The sequence below is a fragment of the Camelus ferus genome, chromosome 1 (assembly GCF_009834535.1).
Source record: "Camelus ferus isolate YT-003-E chromosome 1, BCGSAC_Cfer_1.0, whole genome shotgun sequence".
Taxonomy (NCBI): domain Eukaryota; kingdom Metazoa; phylum Chordata; class Mammalia; order Artiodactyla; family Camelidae; genus Camelus; species Camelus ferus.
This window is the reverse complement of record NC_045696.1, coordinates 101,519,552-101,545,728: the sequence shown is the minus strand read 5'-3', so window position 1 is coordinate 101,545,728 and position 26,177 is coordinate 101,519,552. Positions and strand designations below refer to the sequence as shown.

The 26,177-nt window shown below is 37.2% G+C and overlaps 1 long non-coding RNA gene across 1 annotated transcript; it reads right to left on the bottom strand.

Moving 5' to 3' along the window:
- Window positions 1-1,781: 1,781 nt before the first annotated feature.
- LOC116665863 lies at window positions 1,782-24,475 on the bottom strand. The gene is made up of 2 exons (XR_004322611.1): window positions 24,133-24,475; window positions 1,782-3,438 (listed from the first exon to the last, which is right to left on the bottom strand). It is a non-coding gene; the product is annotated as an uncharacterized LOC116665863 (long non-coding RNA).
- Window positions 24,476-26,177: the final 1,702 nt, after the last annotated feature.

The window sequence follows — 26,177 nt, the reverse complement described above, 5'->3', positions numbered from 1 at the left end:
GTTTCCATTTAAGAATGGTTCCCATTTAAGATGGTTTCTGCTGCCTCATATGCTATATTTCTCTTTCTGATTGATGGAGTGGAATAATTCTAGGGTGAATATGATATAAGGCTAAGAGATCAACATTATTTCCTTGGTGAACTGATTATGTTCCTCTGAATTTATAGTTCCTACCAGGACTTCAAATTAATATGGTGGATGCACTTAGTTATTCTGATTGTGCCTTACATTTAAATGCAGGCAGCTTAGACATTAAATGATCCATGTTTATAACTCATAATCCCATGGTAGGTCCTGTAAACAAGAGGAGATAATTGGTATCATGTCTTAATACAAAATGTTTTTGAAATAGCAGTGGATGACTATGTTGGATACTGTATTCTGTAACATGAAATGCATGTCTGGCAGCCATCTATTATTCATTGTATCAGTATGTATTCAACTCAACACCTGACTCCCCTGTTCACATCTAGGACAAATGAACACATGTACCAGTAGCTTGGGAAAGTTATGTGTAGTGTATATGCGCATAAGTAATAAATTATCTATGCGTATATGTGAAATTGATGCAGGAAAACAGATGTGGGGCGTGAGAAGGGCCGAGTCCCAGGCTTTGGTTGAGCCCCTGGGACGTGCCCGCCAAGTGTGGGTCCTTGGTTTCGTGCAGGAAAGAATTCAAGAGCGAGCCACAGTTGAGTAAAGGTAGATTTATTTAGAGAGATACATTGAAAGGCAAGAAAAAGGCCACAAGGTGTGGGGGTTGGGTGCTCAGATTAAAAGTAGGTACACATTCTATAGACAGAATGTGGGCCTGTCTCAGAAGAGGGAGAGAGAGGCAGCCACGAGGCACCCTGTTGCTGGTTTTTATAGGCTTGATGGTTTCATATGCTAATAAGTGGAAGGACCAGTCTAAGTAGCCTGGGGAAGGGGCTGGGATTCCCTGGAAGTTGGCCATTTCCCACTCTTTGACCTTTTGTGGCTAGCCTTGGGACTGCCATGGTGCCTGTGGGCGTGTTATTCACCATGCTAATATGTTACAGTGAGCGTATAATGAAGCTCAAGATCTGCTAGAAGTCAAATCTCCCACCATCTTGAGCCTCAAGGCCTACTGGGGGTTGAGTCTTCCACCATTTTGATGTTAATTGCTGTAGCATTCCTTGAATGGCTGTGCCCTGCCCTCTTCCTGTCTCAAAATTACTATATAGAATTAATGTGATTTAAGAATTGTATTTATGCATTTAAGTTCATAATAAAGAAAGCTTTTTTTTTTTTTTTTCAAATGTACAGCCTTTCTATTTTTGAAGGTGAGTTACTGGGAGAGGGGAAATTAATTGTAAAGGTTGTGATTTTTGGAGGGGGCAATTGATGCTACTTTTGCAAGTTATAATATTGCTTAACATTCTCTTTACCCAAATATAGGATATTAGAACTAAGAACATTTTTGAAATGACCTTCCCTAAGCTTCTCAGATTCCAGGTCAGTCAATAGAGGCCCCAAGCGCCAAATGACACAAGTGGGTCAGGCCACTCCTCCTTGCCAGACCTGACACTCTGACCCAGTTTATTGCTCTGGCTACTTTATGTTTTGTAGTTACTTTAACCACAGATGCCTGCAAAGTGGAATCTCAATTCCTGCCTTCTGTGGCTATGGTTGTCTTCAGGGTTTTTCCTAGGGTAAACTAAAATAACTGAGAATTTGCTAGGTTCTGTATTTTTCATCCTGAATTGTGATCTCCACGCAAAAGCAAAAGAAAATATCATTGTGACGACCTCATATTATTGTTTTGAAAAAAAAAATACTAAAGAAAAACAGTTGTGTTTGCCTTACGTCTGTGGATACAACCCTGAACAAAGGTTGAGTCAAAAATCTCTTTTCCTTTCAATACTGATCACCAAGATCATGAGAGCAAAATCCCGCACTAACACTACTGCACAGTTTTCTCTGTTGTGAGGACAGAGCACCTCAAGTCAGGGTCCAGAAGCTGCCCATTGAAAGGACTGGAATCTGAATGCTATCCTGGGGTATATTGAATATATCTGGGGATTTGTTGAACGCATAATTTATTCTGGGCAATTTTTTTTTTTATTTTGTAGGGGTGTGAAGAAATGCCCTTTAACTCTTGAGATAATTGATGTTAACTGGGGGTAAATGTAATGGCAATAGAAATGCATGTGCATATATTTAGATAGAACTTGACTCACTGGTGACTTCATTAGCATAACAGCTGCAGGCTGGAATTTATCACTTTCATATGACTCATTTGATACCCAGAACATAGAAACTGCTAGCTACTATGTGTACATTTGTCCTTAAATTGTTGATTAGCTGCTCTTTAAATGATTTGTGTAGTTATTCCCCAAAGCCAAAAAGCTAGCAGTGTATGGAGGTGGCTCCTTGAACACCGTGATGCACTGAGTAAGTGTTCTCCACTTACTCCACTGTTTTCCAAAATTATAACCAGTAGTCATAGATCTGCGATGTGATTATCATCTGACATATTACTTTGTATTTACCTTTCAGGACGTTATTATATATTTCTCTGGACTGTACAAGGAAGTGCAGGAGAACCTAGTTTAACACATTTAGTTACTTAATAGTCCAAAGTTAACATATGCTACTTTTAAATAATCTCATTTCTGTTTGTTTTTGTTCTTTTTGTGATTTTCACTCCAGAAGCTACAGAATATCTACTTATGCAGGGGGATAATTTGAATCCAAAACATACTAATTTTTTTCCACAAATGTATCTCCAAAGAACAAGATGTTTCCTTAAAATATGAGGAAACTTGTATCCATTCCTTTGTCTTCTCTGATATTTAACTTTTTCTTCCTTTATTGTCAGTGCTCTGCTTAGAGAGGCTGCAGTTTGGAAAAGCAGGTTTTATCCAGCTGCTCCCCATCAATTACTGGAGAGCTAAATACTGGCAGAGGCTACTCTGCCACCGTCAGTCATGTCAGTCTTGTGGAATGGTGGGTCTTCAACTCCTGAATGCTGCTATTTCTGGCATTGGTCTTCAGTAGATTCAGGGCAGAGAAACAGGAGGGGAGAAGGGCTTTCCTTGCAGGCTAGGACTCCAAGTACTTGCCTGGCTTCAGACTCAGGAGTCTTGCTGGGAGCTCTGCTATCAGGGAGCCAATGCCTGCAGTTGGTAACAGCTGCTGCACTTGGCTTTTCCTTGCACATGTTGAGGGAGTGATCTGTGTTCCCTGCCTTCTTTCTCACTCCACTGGCCAGAAATAAGCAGAAGCTGTGTACAGCGGAAGCAGCAGCAGAGAGGTCTTACTTCACTTCCGTCTTCATTTCTCAAGTTCAGCGTCTCAGTGAATCATATTGGAGTTTTCAAAGAGGGACCATTATGTCTTCTCCTTACAATCTATTACTCTTCAGGAAAATGCTCTGCATTATGATGATACTATTCCCCCACGAAGAGAACATACCTGCAAAACAGAAACTTTAATAATAATTAACATGAACATAGGATTTAGAAGCATACAGAGTACTTCACATACATTGTTTTCTTATATTTAATACTTAACACGCTTTGCAGTAGACATTTTGATGAAATGGGAGCTAAAATAACCTAAATGATCTTCCTCCCAAATTCCACAGCCAGTTAAGAAGTGGGTTTAGAACTTGACTCTATGTAGACCCCAAATTTCAGACTTAATTCCAAGGGTTATAGTCACTCCTGTGTGAATAGTCAGTAAACCAAGCATGACATGAAGTTATAATGTATTACTATTTTTATTAAATTATGTATCAGTTACTACTTTTGTTGAATTAAGTATCTTATTTTTGGTATGATGTTCAAAGGTTATATTTAATGAAAGTATGTTTTAACAAGTTTCATTTATTTCTTTGTATTTCTGCATTTTATTTCATTTGCATTTCTGTGTTTGGGATGTAAAAATGTTAACATCCTGTACAGCACAAGCTGTGCCAGGTTTTATAGGTCATCTCAACTTTGAGTACAGTTAATCTTACTGTTGCTATGCAAAAATCTATAATAAGATCCCATCTGCTTTTATAATTGCTCAAGAAAAATACATTATTGGTATCATTTGGATGAAGTGGAATTTAAATGAAATTGTCCTGATGAAAATTATTACTTTTGGAGCTGGCTGTTGTTTATAATCTTCTGAATACCTGATTCAAGATAATATATTTTCTAGCATATATAGTGCTTGTAAATTTAAACAGGCTATCTGTATTTAAAAGGAATGCACATCACTCATATATAAAACTTTTGTTTTCTTTTTTTAACTAAAAATGAGGCTTACCCTGGTTAGAAAAAGAACAAAGAAATACATATTCTGGTTTCTTTTCTTTTAGTGACCCTTTCTATCATCCTTCTGTAGTTTTAGAGGACTACAAATTAAGAACAAACAGAACTCAAAGGATTTTCATCAAAGACATCATTTTTATTTCCTATTATCCCTTTACTTAAAAAAAAATATTGCAGGAAATATTCCACTACCTCTGGACATGTAATTTTGGCAGATACATGACACTTATGAACACTCCCAGGTTACTGAAACTTTTAAAGTCACTTTGTATGTTGCTAATATGGCCTCTGCTCAGAAATTAGAGGGACAGCCACATGTCAGAACGAGAACTTTGGAGCTGAATTATAGTTAAATCTTCTCCCCTTCCTTGGCTGGGGGTCTGGGGCAGGCTGGTGGCTGGCAATGAGAGGCAGAGAAAGGTTGCCTCTCTAGAAAGGTATTATTTTAAGAAGTTTCAAACGCGAGTCTCCTGCAGTCATAAAGTGAGCACAGGTCAAAAATGTATGTAAGTCATTAATGAGGAAATCAGCAGGCTGGTCAAGCTGATTTAAGAGGTTTTGCAGAATCCACACATTTGCCCAGGAAAAGAAAGCTGAATTAAGTTTCCTAAATTTGTCCTAGAACTGTAACTTTCAGGTTCTGTTTTCTCCTGGACAGAAATCTGTAAGTCGGTATCCAATTCTAACGTCTGAGCCCTGATAAGCAGAAATAGTGAGTGAAATAACGATTCCTTCTGGGTAGACCTGTTAGCTGTGCTTGGGCATGACACAGAAAGGACACGCAGTCTGCTTTTCCCCCTCTTTCCCAAGTTTTGGATATTTTCCCCTAGCATCCCTGTCTCAGGCATTTTGTTTATTTATTTATTTTTGTCTTTTTCCTCTGTTGCTCTGTTTGATTTTTGACCCTGAAGGCTGAGGAGAAAAGACAATGAAGGGGTAGGAAAGTGTTCCTTGGTTGGTGGTGTCACAAACTAGCATCTCACTCTGTGGGCCTGGCAGCTGTTTGACGCTGACTCTCAGAGGGGGGCTTTGGTGGACCTCCAGAGGCCCCCAAGTGTACATATGGTGGTCCTTCCCCTGACATGAGGGCTGATTTTCCCACTTGTTTTCTGTACCCCCAACTCTGCCATCCTCCCCGCTGACTTCTCATGTTTCAGAGATCTCCCCACAGATTGTCTCTGCTGGAGTTCAAGGGCCTTCCCAAGATGCTTTTCTCTCGGGGCAGTCCTCTTCAGCAGCATTGGTTGGCCCTCTCTTTTGAAAAGGGTTCACATCTGGTCAACAGGAAACATTTGTGCTCTCTTTGCCTATACAAATTCTGGGCGGGCAGACCAATCCCAATACAGAAGCAATTCTCATTCTCTGCACAATCCAATCTCTCTGGCCAGCTCTCAGGCCCATCTCTCCTGCTTCCTAAGCCTCCTTAGTGGAAGGCAGAACCTAGTTTATCGGGTCACCTTCACTGTGAAGAGTGGTCCCTTTGAACCCTCCTTTCTTCTGACTTGAGTTGCAGAGGAAAGTTTTCCCTCCCTCCCTTTGGGGTAAATGGTTCCTATAGAATTCATCTTGCCCTACAAATTCTTCCCCCAAATTCTCACTTGACTCTTATATTCTTATTTTTTTAATTTCTCAAATATATATATATTTATTTATTTATCTTACTGGGTTATAATTATTTTTATTATTCATATGAAGTAACACTGTATGGTTATCAGTCAGTCCCATATACAGAAAAGTAATAACATTCAACAGTCAATTATAATTTATAGTTGCCATAGATGCAGATAAAATCTGTCTAAGTGCACTAATTGGCCATATATATATATTTTTTTATTTTATTGATGTATAGTTAATTTACAATGTGTTAGTTTCAAGTATACATCAAAGTGACTCAGATATACATTATGCATGTGTGTGTATATATATTACTTTTCAGGTTCTTTTGCCTTATAGAATTCCTAAGCCTCCTTAGTGGAAGGCAGTTTTACAAGATACTGAATATAGTTCCCTGTGCTATACAAGTAGGGCCTTGTTGTTAATGTATTTTATATATAGTAGTGTGTATATGTTTGTCCCATACTCCTCATTTTTTCCCTCCTCCCACTCTTCTGTATTCTTAATTTGGATATAACTGAAGTGCAGCTTTAAACTTGTATTTTACTTGACAGTGGCTTTTGAAAATTTGTTTGCCTTGTATCTTGCCTGGGTATCTGATATCCATCCTAACGTTGCAGATGAAACTTCTGCTTTAATAGTCCATGATACAGGTTTTGGGAGACAGGGAGTCCCCGGGAGACATGTTCTCGCAGACACGCTGTACTCAATTGAATTTGTCCCAGAATTATTTTATCTGCTTTTTTTTTTTTTTTTTTTTTTGAGAACTACCTGCAGGACACAAAAAAATTAGAGCAGGTGTCTTGGGGCCTGTATCTGGAGGAATATGGGGATGGATGTGAAGAATGCAGGAGTGGAGAGAAGGCCCAGAGAGGCAGGTGTTCATGCACTATCTTACTTCAATTCCTGATCTAAAGAGATACATGAAATTATAGCACCAAGCCCACCCGATCTCCCCTTCTGCAAGCAGATCTGTTCTGTCTTTACTGATTCCAGGCGCTCTCAGCATTTTGACTAGCTATTGCAGAAAACAGTATTCAGAGGGGAGAATTTAGTGTGCTGTGTTGTAGTCTGTAGATTTCTCTTCCCCCTAGATGATAATTGAAGGGAGAAACTATTCTTCTCATCATTGTATCCCCAGCCCCAGCTGGTGCACAGTGGACAATCATTAAGTATTTACTGAGAGTGACTGAGACAAAGAGGGAGGCATGTAGAGGGAGATGTCCCCCAGGACCTTGCCTTCTGCAAATGGGTTTGTCTCTGCTTTTCCCTTTTAGAAGAATTGGGACTGGGGAAATAATGCAGGAATAGAAAAGCACGCTTCCCATTGATTGTAACAGAATTTCTTCTATTAACATGATTCCTCATTCATCTGTACCCTGTGAATGTGTGTGTGTAGGAGGAAGCTATACAATTATATGGAAAATTTTTGAATAATATGGCATTGCGTGTGTGTGTGTGTGTGTGTGTACCCTTATTTTTATAAACTGTCTGCCTTAGATTAAAAAGTTTTTTTAAGACTATAATATCATTTTTCATTATATGTCATATTCACATTTAGAATTCATTTATTCAGTTGAATAAAATGCCATCAACTTTCACTCTCCTGGGCTTTCTAGGTTTGATCTCCTCTTTGGAAGGATTAGTCTTATTTTTGATCTTTTCTTCAGTATGCCAATAGGGTTTTTGAATGCTGCCCTCTTTATTCCTTTTTTCCTTCTATTAAATGCAAAAGAAAACAGTAACCCATATTTAAAGGATGGACATTGTTATCCTTCACGGCAATTTCTCTCTCTTCCAGAGATTAGAGTTTACTGTGGTACAGCAGCCCAATAGGATTGTCCTGGAAATGGATTTTCATGTAAAGTATTAACTTATGGTATTATGTGTAACAAAAGGAAGGATCAAAATATTATAAAGAGTGAGAAGCTACATGATTATTTTTAATAGGATTGGTGTAATAAATGGTCCTTAAAGAGCATACATCTGTTCCACTCGATGTTTTCCCTCTGAATTTACCATGAAATGTGTTTTACTGATAAGACACAGCATTCTGATCCAGTATTTCTCTAAAAGCCTGGTTAAGAGATTTAAAATACAAGATACTGCTACATGGCCTGTGGAACTTCACTGAAAGTCAGAGATTCATTCTGAAATTGAAGGAAACAAAGTATGTATTCTACAGGTGTATGTTTTTAGTACCCCTTCCCTCCATTTGGATTCTTAAATATTGACCTTTAAATAAAGACATTTTATGTGGGTTTATATTTAGACAATAGCTGCTTGTTTTATGTTGGAAAAAAGGACAAATTTAAAACTTCTCTAATAAAACTGTTTTGGAAAAATTAAAATGCATTAAAATGACAAAAATCATTGCAACCCTCAAAAAAATGGCACTTCTACTTTTCTGCTGGACTAGAGAGAAAATTTGAGTGGAACTGAGTTGGTCATTGAGTACTTGAACACATTTTTCCAAGGAGGGGTTGAGTGCAGTTTTAATTCTAGACTAGGATTAAATGCTAGGTTTCAAATGGAAGTTCCCTTCCCCAGGATGAATCTGAAAGTGATCATCAGTAAAATGAGGGATAATACAGCGTGGATCTGTGCGCATCAAAGCCCCAGGAGAAGGCCAGCAGGCTAGAGCGGAGTATGTGGCCTTAATCTTGTCTCTCGCTTCCTTTTTTGCTGCCTTCTAGTGAGCCTGTAGCAATCTGTCCTTCAGTCCAGTTGGTGATGGTTCTCCTTCAAGGACATGCATCTCGAATAGCTCAGTGAGGCAATCCCAGGGACCACAGTGAAATATGTAGGGACTCCTAACTCCTGTTTCCTATTGAGTGGAGCTCTCCTTGGACTCCATACATCCATTTTGGAGAAAATTATCCTTTTAACCAGTTTTGAAGTCTTGATCTGCTCAGATGGTACTTACGGTCAGTAAATCCCCCAACTCATAGCTTTATAATTATAAGAGAGAAGAGTTTAACTTAAAATGCCTTGATTTGTGACTATGGTCTATAAGGAATAAGTCATAAAGATGAGGTCACAACAGAAAGACAATGGGACGAATTAAAAAAGTGGAACTCATCGTATCCCAAAGGGAGCACAAGTCAACCATAATTAAATTCTAAAAAAGTTATAAATACGTATTTATATATAAAAGAATGGTAGAGATGGTTCATATAAATAGATCATCAATGCAGGTTAAGGTAATTATCATGGATAACATCATGTTGGCTCCCATTAGAAATTGGTCAAATAACTTACTCAGATCTGGTCTCATTTTGGCTTTTCCTATCATTTTCTATTCAACCTGTAGCCATTCAGAACGGGCTTAGAAGAAGAAAGTTTGACTGTGTTATGGTTGGAAAGGTACATGATAAATAATGAGAATTTTGGTAGAACGGGCCCAGATTACTCAAAAATGTTGCAAAATCTTGACCAGATAACTTATTTTCTTATTTCACTCAATTGCAAAGAGAGTCATTGTCAAGTTCAGGTGCTTCCTATACAATATTAATGTGGCAAAGGAAGCAGCTTCTCTCCCCTTTATGCTCTGACCTGTCTCTTAATCCCAAACTTTAAAAAATATATATTCTAATATTAATATAAATCTACAATTCACGATCACATTTGTTCCCATGAAATTTTTCCACAACTTTTAACTGTCAAGATACCAAGATATTATTTGCTACTTTGCATCCTCCTTTTTCCAAAGCTGTTTCTTTGTAATCCAAATATCTAAAGAATTAAAAATATATGTGTGTTTTTTGACTCTATCTGAGTGACATCTGAATTATATGTAACCTAGAGCTATATTATGGAGTCAGGCTCCTTTTGAGTTTATAGTTTTGGGAGCTAGACATAGCTGATCCTAGTAATGAGTATTTCCTTTCTTTCTGAACTTTTTTTTTTGGGGGGGAGAACTATTTTAGTGGAATATTTTAATAAGAAAAACAGGAGATTGTATTTTTTAATTAATCAAATTCCAAATTGTTAACTTAGGGAGTTGTGAGAAATCACTTAGGTCTGCCATCTCATTTGACTCTTGAATGGAATAGGTCTAATATTTTTGGAAGAAAAATCTTTGTGTGTGTACATCATATTCATTCTCACAAGTCCTTAAGTTAAGTTGGAATATGATAAATTAAAAGACACTACCTGTTGCTTTTCTTTTTAGGGGGTTCCATGAAAATATTTCTACTAAAAAAAATGCAATGAAAAGTAAGAAAGTAAAGATGTAATTATTACTAGGATTAGCTATGTCTAGCTCCCAAAAATGTAAGCTAAAAAAATTAAATATATATAAACACACATATATATGTATGTATAAACATATGCACACACATACTATATGCCTACTGAAGACATTGCTATATAGTTTTAATATATTTATTTGCACATTTCAAGTAGAAATATAATCTAGATGCAATTGTACATTAATTGTTTTATTCTGAAGTAGACTGTTATAAAGGACATGTTGGGTGGAATCTTAGAATAGAATAATATGCACTCTGAGATCCTACAAAAAGAAAAAAATCCTTTGAGGAGTTACTAGGTAGTTACTCTATTTTAAGACAATATTGTTAAGGTGTTTTAATATTCAAGAAAGACAAACTTTCAGAAGATTGAAAAATCTCACAAAAGTTTTGCTACAGCTTATGTATGTTCTAATGGTAATTTCATAAATTATTTTCAAATAATTTGTTCTAGGGTAATATATTATATTAAAAAGAACCCCATAAAAGATGTGTTTTAGCTTGTACTTCACTCAAAGTAACTTCCTTTCTCTTTTTCATTTAAATTCTTGATTTTATATTGTCCTGATGCTTGACTTTGTGTTACCACTTGAAGTGCTTCGTGATCATATAATTGGGACTAAGTAGGACCAAATACGCTTAAGCTTAATGGTTGCTGCTCACCAACTACATGATTATTGTCAGGGTGGTAAAAATGCAGGATGTCTGTCAAACATAAAAGAAGCACACACGGGGAGCAGTGTGGGGAAGATGGAAATCACAGCCAGAGGTAATGATTACTCTGCATGTCTTGCTACAGCAAACATAGCATTTGGAAATTCATGAACATTCCTTTGAAATGTCCAAATGTCTCTGCAAAACAAACCATACTTTAACTAAAACACCCATGACTGCACTGCCTACAGACCAAGCCACACATAATTTTTGGGGAAGTTCTTTCTATGCAACATCAAAAGAAAGCACCAAAAATCTTTCACTTCAGAATTGGCTTTGTTGACAAATACATTTGAGATACATAATACAGGTAGTCCCACTTCTCTGAAACCCAATACTCAATGCCATGCCATGTAATTTTCCTTAAAAATAGTTCAATTTTTAAGTGCAATATGTATCCAACAATAATTTTTAAAATGTAGCCATTCTTTGCTAAATACTTCAGAGCACCTGAGTCTTTCTGGAATTTCTCATAAAGAATTAATTACCTCAGACTGATTTTCTAAAACTCCATTTGGGTTAGTAGTAAGCCCCTCTTTTGGGGAGAGGCTTTGGCTTTTTTAGTAAAAAGGGAGGTGAGTTGCATCCATTCCTGTTCGTATGCCCCTGTGCTGTTCGGGTGCCACCGTGAGCCCCTGCTCACTTTGGTGTCAGCCACCCCACTGTGTCCTGGGACAAAGAAAGCAGCCCCCAGTCCTGCAGTAACTGAGTCAGAAGATGGACAAACCACAATTTTCCTTATTCCTCTGATCCATGGTAAGTGGTCAATAAACATTTTATGAATGAGGAAGGAAGGAATGAAGGAAGGAAGGAAGGAAAGAAGGAAGGAAGGAAGGAAGGAAGGAAGGAAGGTCACCCTTTATTTTTCAGAATACCGCCATGCAATGCTACTGGGTTTTACTGAAGAAGTGGTGTGAACTTTTGGCCTTTTTCTTCATTTATTAACTCCCTTCTGAGTATAATCATTAAGTCCTCTGTGTCTGAGAAACGGGGGTCCATTGCAAAGCCCTCTACCCCATTGTAGTCACAAAATGCCTTCAGAGTCTTAGAAAATAGAGCTTCTGTCCTGTAGTGAAGATGACATTCTGCAGAAAGGGCTGTGGGTAATGGTGGTGCTGAGATGGCTGTTCTCCTTACTCTATTCACCATTGTTTTCTCAACAATAAATATCAGTATAATCTTCACTCTTAGCTCTTTGCAGTTCTGACAATGGTGTCAGAAAACGAGAGTGGCGAAGAGGGCAAGGGAAAATCAGTTCTTCTGAAGGTCTTTATTCTATATCAAGACACTGTTGTCCCTAGAAAGCACAGATGTCATCATTCTCTTTTCAAGGGGAGTAAATGAAATTACCAAATGTAACTTGCAAGGTCTTGAAGTTGATGACTTAGAGCGTAAGGATTAGAACCCAGGAGTGTCTAATTCTAACCAGTGTTATTTCCGTAATATAATACTTCACCAAATCTTGAGAGACTGAGGGAAGTAGGAGTCATTTGGAGCATAAGGGTCTTTACTGCATAGGCCTATGTGGGAAGCATGGGGAATCTGTGAGGGCGGTTTCAAGAAATTAACGTCTTGGAGACATGGAAATGTGGCATGGCTCTATCCAGAGAAGATCTTGCAAACTGAGCAGTATGACTATTATTGTGAGGTCAGGTGATTTTCCACTGAAATCATTTGCAGAAGTCTTTGGTGTATTGTGGTTTCCCCGTGTCAATTTAAAAATGAAAGCCATTTCATGGAATTGTGAAGATCAATTAAAACAGGTTTGAGAGAAGAAATATGAAAACAACAAAGAACCATTGAAATATGTTCAGTTACTTTTTTCACTAGTTTTGAAGGCTACAAATCAAAGTCTACTCAGGTTTAGCCTCTTTTCAGAATATATATTAGATTTAGGAAATCATTTGAGGTCAGTGTTTCCTGAAGACTGTTCTAAGGTGGTTATTTCCATTGGCTGGAAGTATATGTTATGGGTTTTGTGGTTAAACATGTTTGGGAAGCACAGTTAAACACAGCTTACAGAGAGCCTTCTGTTTATTAATGTACACTCTCCAAGGGTAGCAAGCCTTGTTTGACCAGAACTCATTGAACTTGGACGCTTATACTGAAAGAATCCCCAAAGAGATAAGTGGTTTCCAAAACCAACAGAACTTCATGTCACATATTCAAAACATTAAAATCTGAACTAATAAAGAGATTGTTTCCTAGAGACACTCTGTTACCCTTTTACTGATAACAAAACTTACTGATTAATATCTTACCAGGTAAATACTATGGCCTCTTTCATCTGTATCTTAGCATGACCCTTTCTGAGTAGCCTTGTGTAGTTTGCTGATTTATGATTGCAAAGTCCACCTCACCTCTGCTGCTAAGAGCTGAGTGCCCTCCTCCCTACTGACCACGAGGTAGGGGTTGGAGGTTGTATTCATGTGCACCAGAAATCTTGGTTCTAATGTGGTAATGAACTGGAGTGTGGAGTCTCCAACTTTTGGATGAAAAATGCTCCCCATTTATCCTCTGTAATACGAGTCTTATAAGTAGCAACATCTTTGTTAAAAATCTGACAGTGCAGTTGGTTTTTCTACATCAAACAGGTCTAGTGACCACAGATCTACCTTGAGAAATGCCATTTGATTCCATGATATATCTTTTCAAATGAGAAAAAATCAAAGCCAGGATATGTAAGTTATTTGCTCAAAGACAGAAGCCAGTATCTCCTCTGGGGAGAAGTTACCACTTTGGAGGCGCCATAAGAGCTTTCCTCAATTTGCTTGCTCGTTTCCAAAAGAAAATTAATATCCTCATGACTTAAAAGAGAAAGTGAGCCTGGAGCTTAAAGGATGAAATCATTACCTTTGACAGGCTACAAATATCCAAACTGAAATTTGCCCAAATATGAATTTCTGAGTTGGAAAATAAAAACCTTGTCTCTGGGAGATTCTGGGAAGAATTTTTTTATGTAGTGCCCCAAAAGTTCTACCACTGTATAAAACCATGCAATAAAAATGAGATTAATTGTGTATTGAGCAGACTCAAGAAGGGATGTGAAGTGTGCACTGCTATGGTTTCTGATGAATCTGTTTGTGGGTCAGTAATACAGGTCCCTGAAAGACTGCAAAGGAAGACCTGTTTTGAACACCATTGTTCATAAGTTAAACTGGTTACCTTGTTCAGTGGATTGAAACATACGGATTTTTTGCATTCTACTAGTCCTTTTTGTTTCCTTGTGGAGAAAAATAATCATGAAATATCATATAAACTCCAGAGTTCTTTGACAATTCACAATTGAAGATTTCTTTTAGGAACTAGAACAGTAATATGATGAGATGGAAGTTAGTGAGGGGGATTCAGTTGGCTCTTCTGAAAAAATTTAGTTTAGATATTTTAATAAGTAGGAATTTCCTCCAGCAGAATTTTCAGGAAATGGTATTTTTATTTATGGGACAGTGTTGCCCTCACACCTCTCCTCCAGTCTGAGCAGTATCCTCACAGATGAATGATCAGTCTGGATGATGCTTTAACAATAAACATATCCTTAAATTAGAACTCAAGCCAGTCCACCTCTTCCCACTCTTTAGTGGCTGAGGATTCATCTTCATTTCATTATCTTAGTATTAATGCACCTCTCATTAGGAGCTGTGTTTAAATTGAGCTCTGAGAAAGACCTGCCAGCTAAGTTGACTTCCTGACTCTGATGCTGGAACATCTGATGACATAGGCAGACGTTCTCCGAAATATTCTCAGCCTGACAGCACTAGGAAAGGATATTCTATTGATGTATGATCTCCAAGGGCAGGGGTTAGGTCTCTAATTTCAGGATTTACTTCTTGATTCTGTAAAAAGACGTTCTTCGAGGACTTGTCACCCTCTCCAGCATCTCCACGTCTCAAGTCAGTGGTTTCTTTCTACGGCACTGCGATTCCTGTGCAGTGGCACCATGGGACCCTTCGTTTTCTCTTCCCTGTCTCTTGCCCTATTTATTTCATGTATTAGTTCATTTACCACACATTTGTTGAGAAGTTGTTGTGTTCTCTAGTACTGTTTCAGGCAAAGAGTAAAACTTAGAAATTAAGAAAAAAAAACATTAGAAGAAAAAGATAAAACAAAGACTTTCATCGCATTGAATCGGAACTACTGCAAGTGCTCCGTGCTCACCCCCATGCCCCCACTGAAAGTTCATTTAGCTTTGCTTCTGACCATTAGTACTTGATTTTTGGCTTCCTACACAGGATGTTAACCCTTTATATGTTGAAATAGTTCCTTTTGCATGGTTAACTACTTCAGGTGTGGCTAATTCTCAATCTTTTACGTGTATGAGAGAAATCAACACCTTAAAGTTTTCTCTTACAGATCAAGAGGCAGGACTTATTTTATACATTCTCCTAGATTTTCAAATGACCATATTAAGAAATAGAAAATCTCAAGTTCTTCTGCACTGAAATAAATAACACGGTTTAGCCCATTCTTCATGACCCACACTTCCTCAGCAGAATATTGTACAACACCTCAGAGGAACCTTTTGCAAATTCGGCTGCATGATACCATTTTAAACAGGAATTATATTTTATAGATTAGTCCATGACACTGTCATTGCCCAGATTCCTATGAATCCACAACACTAATACCAATAGGAGATTTAAACCTTAGAATTATATTTATTAGAGGAGAAGCATTCATGAAACATTGATAGACTTTGACATTTCAGTTTTTAGTTATATTAATTTCTTATTCCAAACCCTAGTAAATTAATTCAAGAGTATTCCACATCATTTGTCAACTTCTATATGAATTTATAAATCATGGGATATCAGTCACAAGAATGTAAGCATTCTAACAGGTTACTCTGCTTGCAGGGTCACCTGAAATGTCAGTATATTTATTAAGCACAGTGAAACATGCCTATATTCCTTGATTCACTCTTTCTTTGGGGGGGAAGGCTAAAAGTTTATATCTATTTTCAAATGGATTTTAAACATTGTCTCTCAATTCTGCTACATTTCACGGGATAACGCCTCCCTCCCACTTTTTGGATTTTCAAAAGGATTATATTTATTTTTACTGAGGTAAATTTTTTATGACGTACAGATCTTCAGTGTATAATTCAATGCATTTTGACTTTGAGTCAGATGAGTCTGACTTCTTTTATGTAATACCTGTTTGTGAGATTCAAGTATCACTAGTTAATTCTTTCATATTACTGAGTAACTTTCTGTTGAATCTATACACCGTAATTTGTTTTTCTAGTCTCTTATTGATTTTTTTTTATTGTTTTCAGTTTTTGACTATTATGAATAAGGCTACTGTGAACATTCTTCTATGAGTCTTTTGGTACAAATACTTGGAATTGTTGGATTATATATTACATATATATTTAACATTAAAATATATGACAAATTTCCAAATTAATTGAATCATATTACAGTCCCCCTTAATGAAGTAGAGTTCCACCTGCTTCACATTTTTCAGTATTTTGGTGTTCATGGTATATGAAGTGCTTTATCATTGTGAATTTACTTTCTATTTTTATAATGATTTAAGATGTTTAACATCTTTCTGTGGGCTTATTGAACATTTATTCATCTTATTTTTGTGAAATGTCTGTTGAAGTTTTATCCCATTTTTCAATTCTGTGTTATATGTATTGTTCAATTTTGAGTCTTCTTCATTGGATTCTGGATGCAAGTACTTTCCTGGACACTTGTGCTGAAAATATTTTCTCCCAGTCTGTGCTTTGTTTTTCATCTTTGTAAGACTGTCATTTAATAAGCAAAAGCTTTTAATTTGACCAAGTCCAGATTATATATATTCTTAATTTATCTTGAGTGTTTTCAATCCTCACTAAGAAGTATTTGCCTACCTCAGGATTATGAAAATGTTCTGTTTTTCCTCTGGGAAGCCTTACAGTCTTAGCTTTCAAATTGTTCATCATGTTGATGGTCATCTGGACATCATTTTGGGGTATGATATAGAACACTGTATTTTGAAGTCCTTTTATTAAAGAAACCACACTTAGGGTTGCTAAGTATTTCTGATAAATTGTCCCATTTACCATTCTTTTTGGTAATGCTTCTTTCTATGAAATCTATGTTGCTTGATATTTCTATAGCCATACTATTTCTTACATGTACTGTTTGAGTAGTTTGTAATTTTTGTCCTTTTACTTTCAATCTGTGTCTTTATATGTGATACACTTAACTCTTACTTTTTTATTCTGTCTGACAGTTTTTGTCTTTTAATTAGCTAGTCTGTTGATATTTAATGCAACCATTGATATTATTACATTTAAGCCTATAGTCTTGCTATTGGTTTCTCATTCCATTTGTTTGATTTTTATTTTCCTATTTTCCGTTTCCTTTTTCACTCCTCAAATATTTTATTTTTGAGTATTGAAAAGACTTATTAGTTTATTTTAAATTCTATATCAGTCTTTTAGTTATATGTTTGTGTACTTATTTTTTTATTTGGTTGCTCTAGAACATAGAATACAGTTTAATTGGAGTTAACATATACCACATTGTGTAGAATAAAAGAATCTTAAAAATATAATTCCTTCTACTCCTTTTATCCTATAATTTGCTTCTTACAAATATTATAAAACCTACAATGAAATTTTATTTTTGCTGTAAGAATTATCTTTTTAAAAAAATAGAGAAAAATAGGCAGCTTTTTATATTTACCCACATACCATTTTCTTTATCTCTTTGTATCACTTCCAGTTTCCATTTATTGTCACTTCTCTTCAGTTTGAATAACTTTTTTTAGAAGTTTTTACAGTCCTCACCTGATTGCTTCTAAGTCTCTGAGCTTTTATTTTTCTGAAAAATACTTTTATGGTTTCTTATCTTAAGAGCAATGGGATGCCATTGGAGGGATTTAAGCAGGGGAGTTAAAATCACCATTTAATTTTTCTAAAGATGCTCATCACAAGGATAACTAGTTGAGCACAGGTTGGAGATGGGCCAGCAGGATGCACCAGGGCAAGATGCAATTAAAGTTGCTAAGACAAGGACAAGGATGGAAGTGGTAGAGGTGGACGCACAGCCTTTGAATTATGACCTGGGTGTATCCTGATGAGAGGACACAAACATTCTGGTCCCAAACAAAGTCTAAGCCCCACTGTAAATAACAAATTGACATTCTGATTTACCAACATGTTTTACATTTGGGGGAATTAAACAAGCCAAGTTCTAATCACATGTGAGTAAGCTGACAAAAATAAAATGCACTGGACAATTAAGGATCAAAGCCAGGAATCATAATCTAAATCTATTCACCTTTTTAACTTTGACTACAATACATAAATTTAAGCTAGCTCTCTATAAACCATGATATAGGAATACCTTATGCATTGATAGAAAACAACATATTCCATTATGTTCCTGTGGTCCAACAATAAAGCCCAGGCCAGATAATAATTATTGCCCAGTTTATAATAACAGACATCAGCATAAGAAATATTTATTCCCCTCATAACTAATTACTAGATTCTACCATTACCGTTCAATGTCAACATGTTAATTAGTGAGTTACATGAGTAGCATATGTGTCAACCATAACAAAATAAAAATTGAAAATTTAAAGTGTTTCCTCTTCATGTTTCTCTTATTCCCTTCAAAAATGGGGTGGGACAGCCAGAGAGTGAAAGTATCACACTTTTTCACAAAGAAACTCCTTGTCAGGGCACCTCTAGTACAGTAAACCTCAGCTGTGGCTCTGTCACGCCTAGGACGGAAGGAAAGGTGAAGGCGAGTTTAGTTACGTTAACTAAGGGATGCTACCAGTGCTTTAACAGGTGAATGACAGGAATGCTAAACATCCTGGAACTCACTGGACCACCCCACGCAGTGAAGACTTGTCCTACCGAAAACACCAAGGTGCCCCTGTTGCCACGTAGGGTGGGGGTGGTGTTGCCTCTTCTTTGACTCCTCCACTGTATTTAGCACAATATTTTACACTATAGTTATTGGCTATTCTATTGTGTGTTATATTTTAAAACTATAAATAAATGAACTATCCAAAACATAATGTGTTATGAAACATGCAGGGATTTATATCTCTGACCCAGTAAGAATATAAAAATTTCATTTTGGTTGACCATTCCATAATTTATAGTTAGAAGCAATTTTTCCACCCACTCCAGGCCCTGTTTAAAGTGAATTATTTCTCTTCTTTTAAAGGTGGCCTAGATCCTTTTTATTTAAGCATGGTGCATGCATCGTAAATTAATGCTGGCCTTCGCCAATGTAGCCGAGAATACAGTAGAATTACTGGAATCTCTTTATTCTTCTGGAATTGCTGTGTAATCAGTTGTATGGCCTAATATTCCATTAGCAAAATTATTCTCAGTGTCTATATTCATTAAGTAGAAGAAAGAAGAAGGTTTAATCTGCTCTGATTCTTGTTTCCATATTTTTCATATACTACAAAGGTAAAATATCCTTGGACTTTTTTTTCCCCCAATTTATGAGTTTTCCTTGCACAAAAGTACAGAGTAACATATGTGGGACAGTGTGGGCTTTTAAAGTTGTTTAACTCATATTCATCTGTTTTCATTCAATAATCAAATATTGCATTTCTGTAATTTTACAGATGTTTGACTACCTACTGGAGGTATGCATACTAGTAAGAGTTTCTGCTCATAAGATCTTGGAATTTAAAGGGGAAGACAAGCAGTTGAGTGCAATAAAAAGATGCATGTTCTGTGGTGAGAGTAGACTCAGTTCATAAATGAAGCCCAAGTAAGGGATGAACCAGTTCTACCAACGTGTGTGTGTGTGTGTGTGTGTAGTGAGGGAGAGGAGACAGTTGAGGGGAGTGCCTCAGTGAGATGGTGACACTTGAGCTGGTTCTTGAAAGATGAATAGATGTTAATTACGGAGGCAAAGGGAAAGGAAACAGGAAGAGAAATAGCCAAGCAAAGGCAAAGAGGCAAGAAGCAGTGAGGCACTGTCGTGCATCTGGAGCCCATTTCTCAGATCTAGATAGTGGTGGTAAGGAGATATGGCTGGGGAGACGGGTTGACAAAGCCCTGTACACGATGCTATAGGGATTGAAGTGTATACTATAAGCTACACAGTGATTTGCAAAGTATAGTTTCAGTCGTGTCAACAATGCCACCTTGTAACTTATTAAAGACGCTCATTCCGAGGCCCAACCCAAACCTACTGATTCAGGACTTCTGGGGGGTGGGGTTCAACAGTCTATATGTTTCAACCAGCCTTCTAGGTGATTGAAGCATGCTAAAATTTGGGAACCAGTGGGCTAAGAGAAGCTCCCAAGTGGCACTCAGCTGGTGATGATATGTTCAAATCTCTGCTTTAAAAGATGATTTTAATGAAATTTTGATTAGAGGGAGGTAAAATCAGCAGAAAGACCATTTATGAGTACAGGCTGACCATCATGAGACCATGAAGATGTGCCAGTATGAGATACCAGAAAGGAAAGAGAAAGGTGGAGAAGTTACAAAGGACATTGAAAGAGGAAGATTTAACAGGATTTGATTCAGAACAAAGAGAAGACCCCGATAGCTACCATACTTCTGCCTTTAATGACTTGATGGTGAAAAAGTGGTGTTCTTCATAAGTTAGAGTGTGCAAAACAGGGAGCACTTCTGTTTTAAATATACTGAGGTTGAATTTCCTGCATCACAGTTGAGCAGAAATATTGAATAGACAAATGGGTGTATAAACATGGTGGTCTAGAATGAGTCTTGGGCTGAACATGGAGATGAGTAAGTCTTTAGCTATTTTAGAGATTGATGGTGTAAGAGTAAGGCAGTGTGTTGGATAGAAAGAGAAGATACAGTGTAATGCTTCAGGGTCTTCTGTGGGCTCTGCACTAAAGGAAACACCTTCACATGTGACCGAGAATAAATGGTATACTACTTGGTGAGATTAGAGGAAAACTAGGAGAGTGTGTGATCCTAGAGACCAAGGGGAGGGAAAATCCCAGGAGGAAGGAATGGGTCATCACTGCCAAATTATGGAAAGATGAGACCCAGAAGAATCTTCTTATTTTGATTTTAGGGGCTTGTTGGCAGCCTTGGTTGGGACAGTTTCTCTAGTACAGAGAGGATAGTTTTTCTTGAATCTCTGGTCCAGCAAGGACAGCAGACTCCCCAGTTTAGACAAAGGTGCCAGTTTTATATGTTTCTAAAACCACTGATGTGGTTAAGAAGCCAGTGTTCAGCATTCATGTGAAGTTGCCAGCTGAACTAACTGAAGTAGAGAAAATTTAAGTTCTTGAGAAGAGAGGATATGATTCCTCCTAGATGGAAGAAAGGGGAATGGAGGCACTGAACAGTGAGATGAAGGGATGAGTGAGGCCCGCATCCTCAGCAGGCAGAGCTAAACTTACAGCCGAGTGAACCTAAGACACCAGTCCTTGAGTCACAACGAGGAAATATGAGAGACCTTGGCAGCTGCAGCTTCAAGCTGATAACAGGAAATAGCGACATCTACATACATAGAGAAGGATGTTTGTTTCTATATGCAGGAATATTCACTTTTCCATTTGCCTATCTTATTCCCAATGAGCAAAGGTAAGACTCTGATCCCTCCCCTAACATGAGTTCAAAACTGTGGGGTAAAGATTCCATGGGTCCTCTAGTCTCTGACGTTGGCTTCTGCCATGATCCTGGATGTTAGGTTTATACTTAAGTTAAATCTGAAAATTTCACTCTAGTCAAAACCTGAAACATTTTTGTGATTGGAAGACCAAGATAGCCGGGAAGTTTGGGCTTTGTTAGACTTGTGCTCCTGGCCCTTGGTGGTAGTGGTCTTTAACTGAAGTGAAATGGTGTCTTTTTTTTTTTTTCAACAAGAACCATGAATATTTATTGAGCCTTAATTTTTGAAGTAAATGTTCTAAAGAAACACCGCTCATTGATTGCCATGTAAAACCATAATTTTAATTTTCAAGTGCCTTTTTACTCTGTGATAGCTTGTACCCACTGACCTCTCTCCCACATAAGGGCAGGAATCAAGTCAATTAATAACCTGAGATGAAATAAAATAGTCTAAGACTGTTCTCTGGCTTCTTATTTTTAGGACTGGGTTAGAATGAAACCTGTCCCTGGAGTTTGGGAGAATTAGTTCATGATACCCAGTAGCAATAAGTACTTAATTGGCTCCTGGTCTAATTCTGGGTGTCTGAGACAGAATCTATTTAATAATTTAGGCTCCATTATTTTAGGATTGAATTGAAATGACCTTTGAATATCTGGGGTATGTATTTCCTTGAAAATCTCTGTTATCTCTGAGCTTCAAACATTCGTGCTGCTCATAACATACCATTCGGCTCTTATTTGACAATGAAGCATAAATTTCATTTGTCATGTTCCCCTGCCTTTTCTGTCTTACTAGCTTAAGTGGAAATATCCAAGTACCAAGTCTCACAGTTTGTTCCTCCTCTTAAGAAATTACTGCTATGGTGGAAAAATCATATTAATTTTGTGTAAAGAGAGTATTTCAATTATAAAGAAGTTGGGAAAAAATACAAAGGAAATTTTATCAAGTTTTTATTTTGCAGAGAAATTAGTAACAAAGAGGATATACTTGTGGAAACAGTTTTGTACATTTCTATCATTTAAATGATTATGAAGCCAAATTGCCTATGAAATCACAATCTTAAAAATATATATCTCCATTTTAATGTATATAAATGTTATGATCTGCTTTGAAGTGCATATATATAAGCCATTTAGTTTGTGTTTTGTAATGTATGTCAGATTATATGATATAAATGGGCTGTACAGACAAATAACTGAAATGATTAATAGAATTACTCAGTGATAATGTAAATGTTTACTGCCATTTGGTTTGACAGTAAATGCAGCCAATATTTTTTGTTTCTTCTATACAATAGATTCTGCTATTTATTTTTGCAGTTTTTGCTGCAAACAAAACTGACACGGTCCCAGCCTTCAATAAGTATGTGGGTTAATGAGAAAGACAGACGAAAAGTAAGCAATTAAGAGTGCGACAGGTGTCATGAGAAGCAAAAAGATAGTAGAATGAATAGCAATGTAGACCTATTCTGACTTGGGGGCCAGGGCTTACTGGAGAAAGGGAAATTTAAACTCATAACTGAAGAATGACCAAGTAGAAGAGTCAGACTTGTCTTGGGTGTATCTACGGCCAGAGAGTGAGGGAAATTATCAGGGATGAGCCGCAAACGGGAAAGAGTCCAGGATGACTGGGACAGAGTGCCAATCAGAGAGTGGTAAAAGATGAAGCTTTCAGAGCAGATGGGAGCCAGGTATGAAGGACTGTATAGCGTCCAACGTGTCCAAGAGATTTGATTTCATCGGAGGCCTAGAGGAAGCAACTATTGGGTTTTAAACAGTGGACATCTGTGATTATATTTGTGTTTTTACAACACAAATGTCTCTAGATAATAGAATGGAGAAGAACAGGAGTGGAAGTGACAATACTGGCTTATAGGCCATACAGTTGTCCTGATAAGGCAAGATGGCAACTTGGATTAGGGCCATGGCAGTGGCCATGTAGATATGTGGACAGTTCTGACAGATAATTAAGCTATAGAGACAATAGGTCTTGGTGCTTGATTGTGAGTGTGTGTGTGTGTCTGTGTGTGTTGGGTATCACCACTAAAATAAAGAAAGGAAATTCTACTAAATTTATGGCTTAAGAAGCTAGGTGGAAGGCAGTGATCTTTAGCAAATATTACTGAATTACTGGTAGATTCCAATGAGAATTAATTCCATTTTCTGTTATGGTATGAAATGATGCAACCTACAGAAGTAAGCAAATTTAAAATATGTGCCATTACTGTAAGCTGACTATACTTCAATACCATATATATATATATATACACACACACACACACACACACATATATATGTAATAATATATATATACACACACACACACACAAAAACTGTCATTGTATTATAACCTGCTAAATATTCTCATGTGTGATGTAGTCCTTAAGGAATATTACTTCTGTATGAATTATTTTGTTCACAGAACACCTTATATAAATTAAAATCATTTTTATTCAACTTTCCAGTTAATTATAGAGCATTATATTCTTGCTGTGAGATAAAAGGCCAACAATAAACACATGCTTTTAAACATACTACAAATTATTTAAATTACACATTCCCACAAATGAATCTTGGGACCCTCTCTCAGGGAGTCTTCTTTATTCTTGTTCCTGGCACATCCCACCTTCAACCTCTAACTGAGGGAGGGGCACTTCTCTTCTCTCTGATCTCCCTGCTTTATCTCCAGAGTGCTTACCTGTGCTCTTCCAACATCGTCCTCTTTGCCTCCCCAATGCCATTCTCTTGTTCTGTCTCTTGTCTTCTTCCAAGTTGATGACCTTCCATGTGTCCAGAGCTCTTCTGGCCTTTCCAGCTGGAGACTTTTGTACCACAAACTACCCAACACATCAAAGCAGAACCCAGTCTCTGCTGCATTGGGATCAATTTCCCTTCTGAGCCTCTTTTCATGGATTACATCTAAATCCCTTGGAGTCAGCAGACTCCTCTTCTTATGGAGTTAATGGAAGCAGGCAACGTGAGTCGAGCACTAGATGACACTCTGTGCTTAGCATTTCAAGTGCATGATTTCATCTGCTTTGCACACCAACACTGTGCAGCTGCTGTGGTGAGTAACCCTATTTTATAGGCAAAGAAACTGACATTTGGAGGATACACAACTCTTAGTGTCACACGGTTAATAAATGACAAAATACAAACATTAAACAATGTTGTTCAGACTCTCAAAGCAGAGTATATTCTCTTTTTTTCTAATTTTTTTATTGAAGTATAGTTGATTTACAATGTTGTGTTAGTTTCAGGTGAACAGCAAAGTGATTTAGTCATACACACAAACACACACACACACACATACACATACGTATTATATATACATATATACATACTTACATACACACACACGTATATTCTTTTCCAGGTTCTTTTCCATGATAGGTTATTACAAGATACTGAATACAGTTCTTTGTGCTGTACAGTAAATTCTTGCTGTTTATTTTATATATAGTAGTGTGTATTTGCTAATCCCAAACTCCTAATTTATCCCTCCTCCCTTTCCCCTTTGGTAATCATAAGTTTGTTTTCTATGTCTGTGAGTCTATTTCTGTTTTGTAAATAAGTTCATTCATATCATTTTTTTAGATTCCACGTATAAGTGATATCATATGATATTTATATTTCTCTGTCTGCCTTACTTCAGTTAGTATGATAATCTCTAGGTCCATCCATGTTGCTGCAAATGGCATTATTTAATTTTTTATGGCTGATTAATATTCTGTTTAATATACATGTGTGTGTTGGTGTATGTGTATATATGTGTGTGTGTGTGTGTGTGTGTATCTCCATTCATCTGTCAGTGGACTTTTAGGTTGTTTCCATGTCTTGGCTATTGTAAATAATGCTGCTATGAACATTGGGGTGCGTGTATCTTTTCAAATTAGAGTTTTCTCTAGGTGTATACCCAGGAGTGGGATTGCTGGATCAAGCATTGAGTATATGCTCTTAACCACTCTGCTAAAGGACCATTTACCACATAACTGGTCAGTTATCAGTCATATGAATTTTGTTTAGATATTTTTGGTGAACTTGTCCTCTCCATTTTCACTCCTGGAGTCTTAGATCAGATCTTTACACATCATACAAGGATAAATGTAACAGCTTTTTGCTGGATGCATTTGATATGTTGATACCTTAATAATTGTTTTAAAGATGGCTTTTATTATTAATATCTTAGATAATTGTTTTGAATTGCTGTGCCCTGGATAGGCCACACCTCATACAATCTATTAAGTCCTCCACCCCAATTTCTATGCACAGTCCCAATCTACAGGTTTCCTTCAGCAAATTGCAACATGCTACAACTGCCTTTTCTCCAAACTCTATTCTGTTAACTGGCAGCTGCTAACGAGATGGGCATCTGGTCTAGGGATATCCAATATACAGACTCACAGACGAAGAGGTGAAGGGGTGAATGCTTTATCCAAGGAATGACTCAGAACTAACCTTCTCTTTCAGGATTTGACTTGCCATGTGAGAAGAGTCAGCTCAGTGGAGGAAGGAGCAAAAGTAGAGAGAAGTAGAGAATCTTCATAAAAAGATTCATCAGACAACGTGACTAGATTGTTATGAGAAGGAAGCACAATTAGCTCTTGCCTCTTTAGAGCCCTGGAGCCTGAACCACACTCAGGTGTGGTGATCTGGTTACTGTGAAGCCAGGTAGACTATGGTTTCTGTTCTCTGATGGTCCCTGGGTTCTTTTGAAACCTTGTCATGCATTGTCTTTAGTTC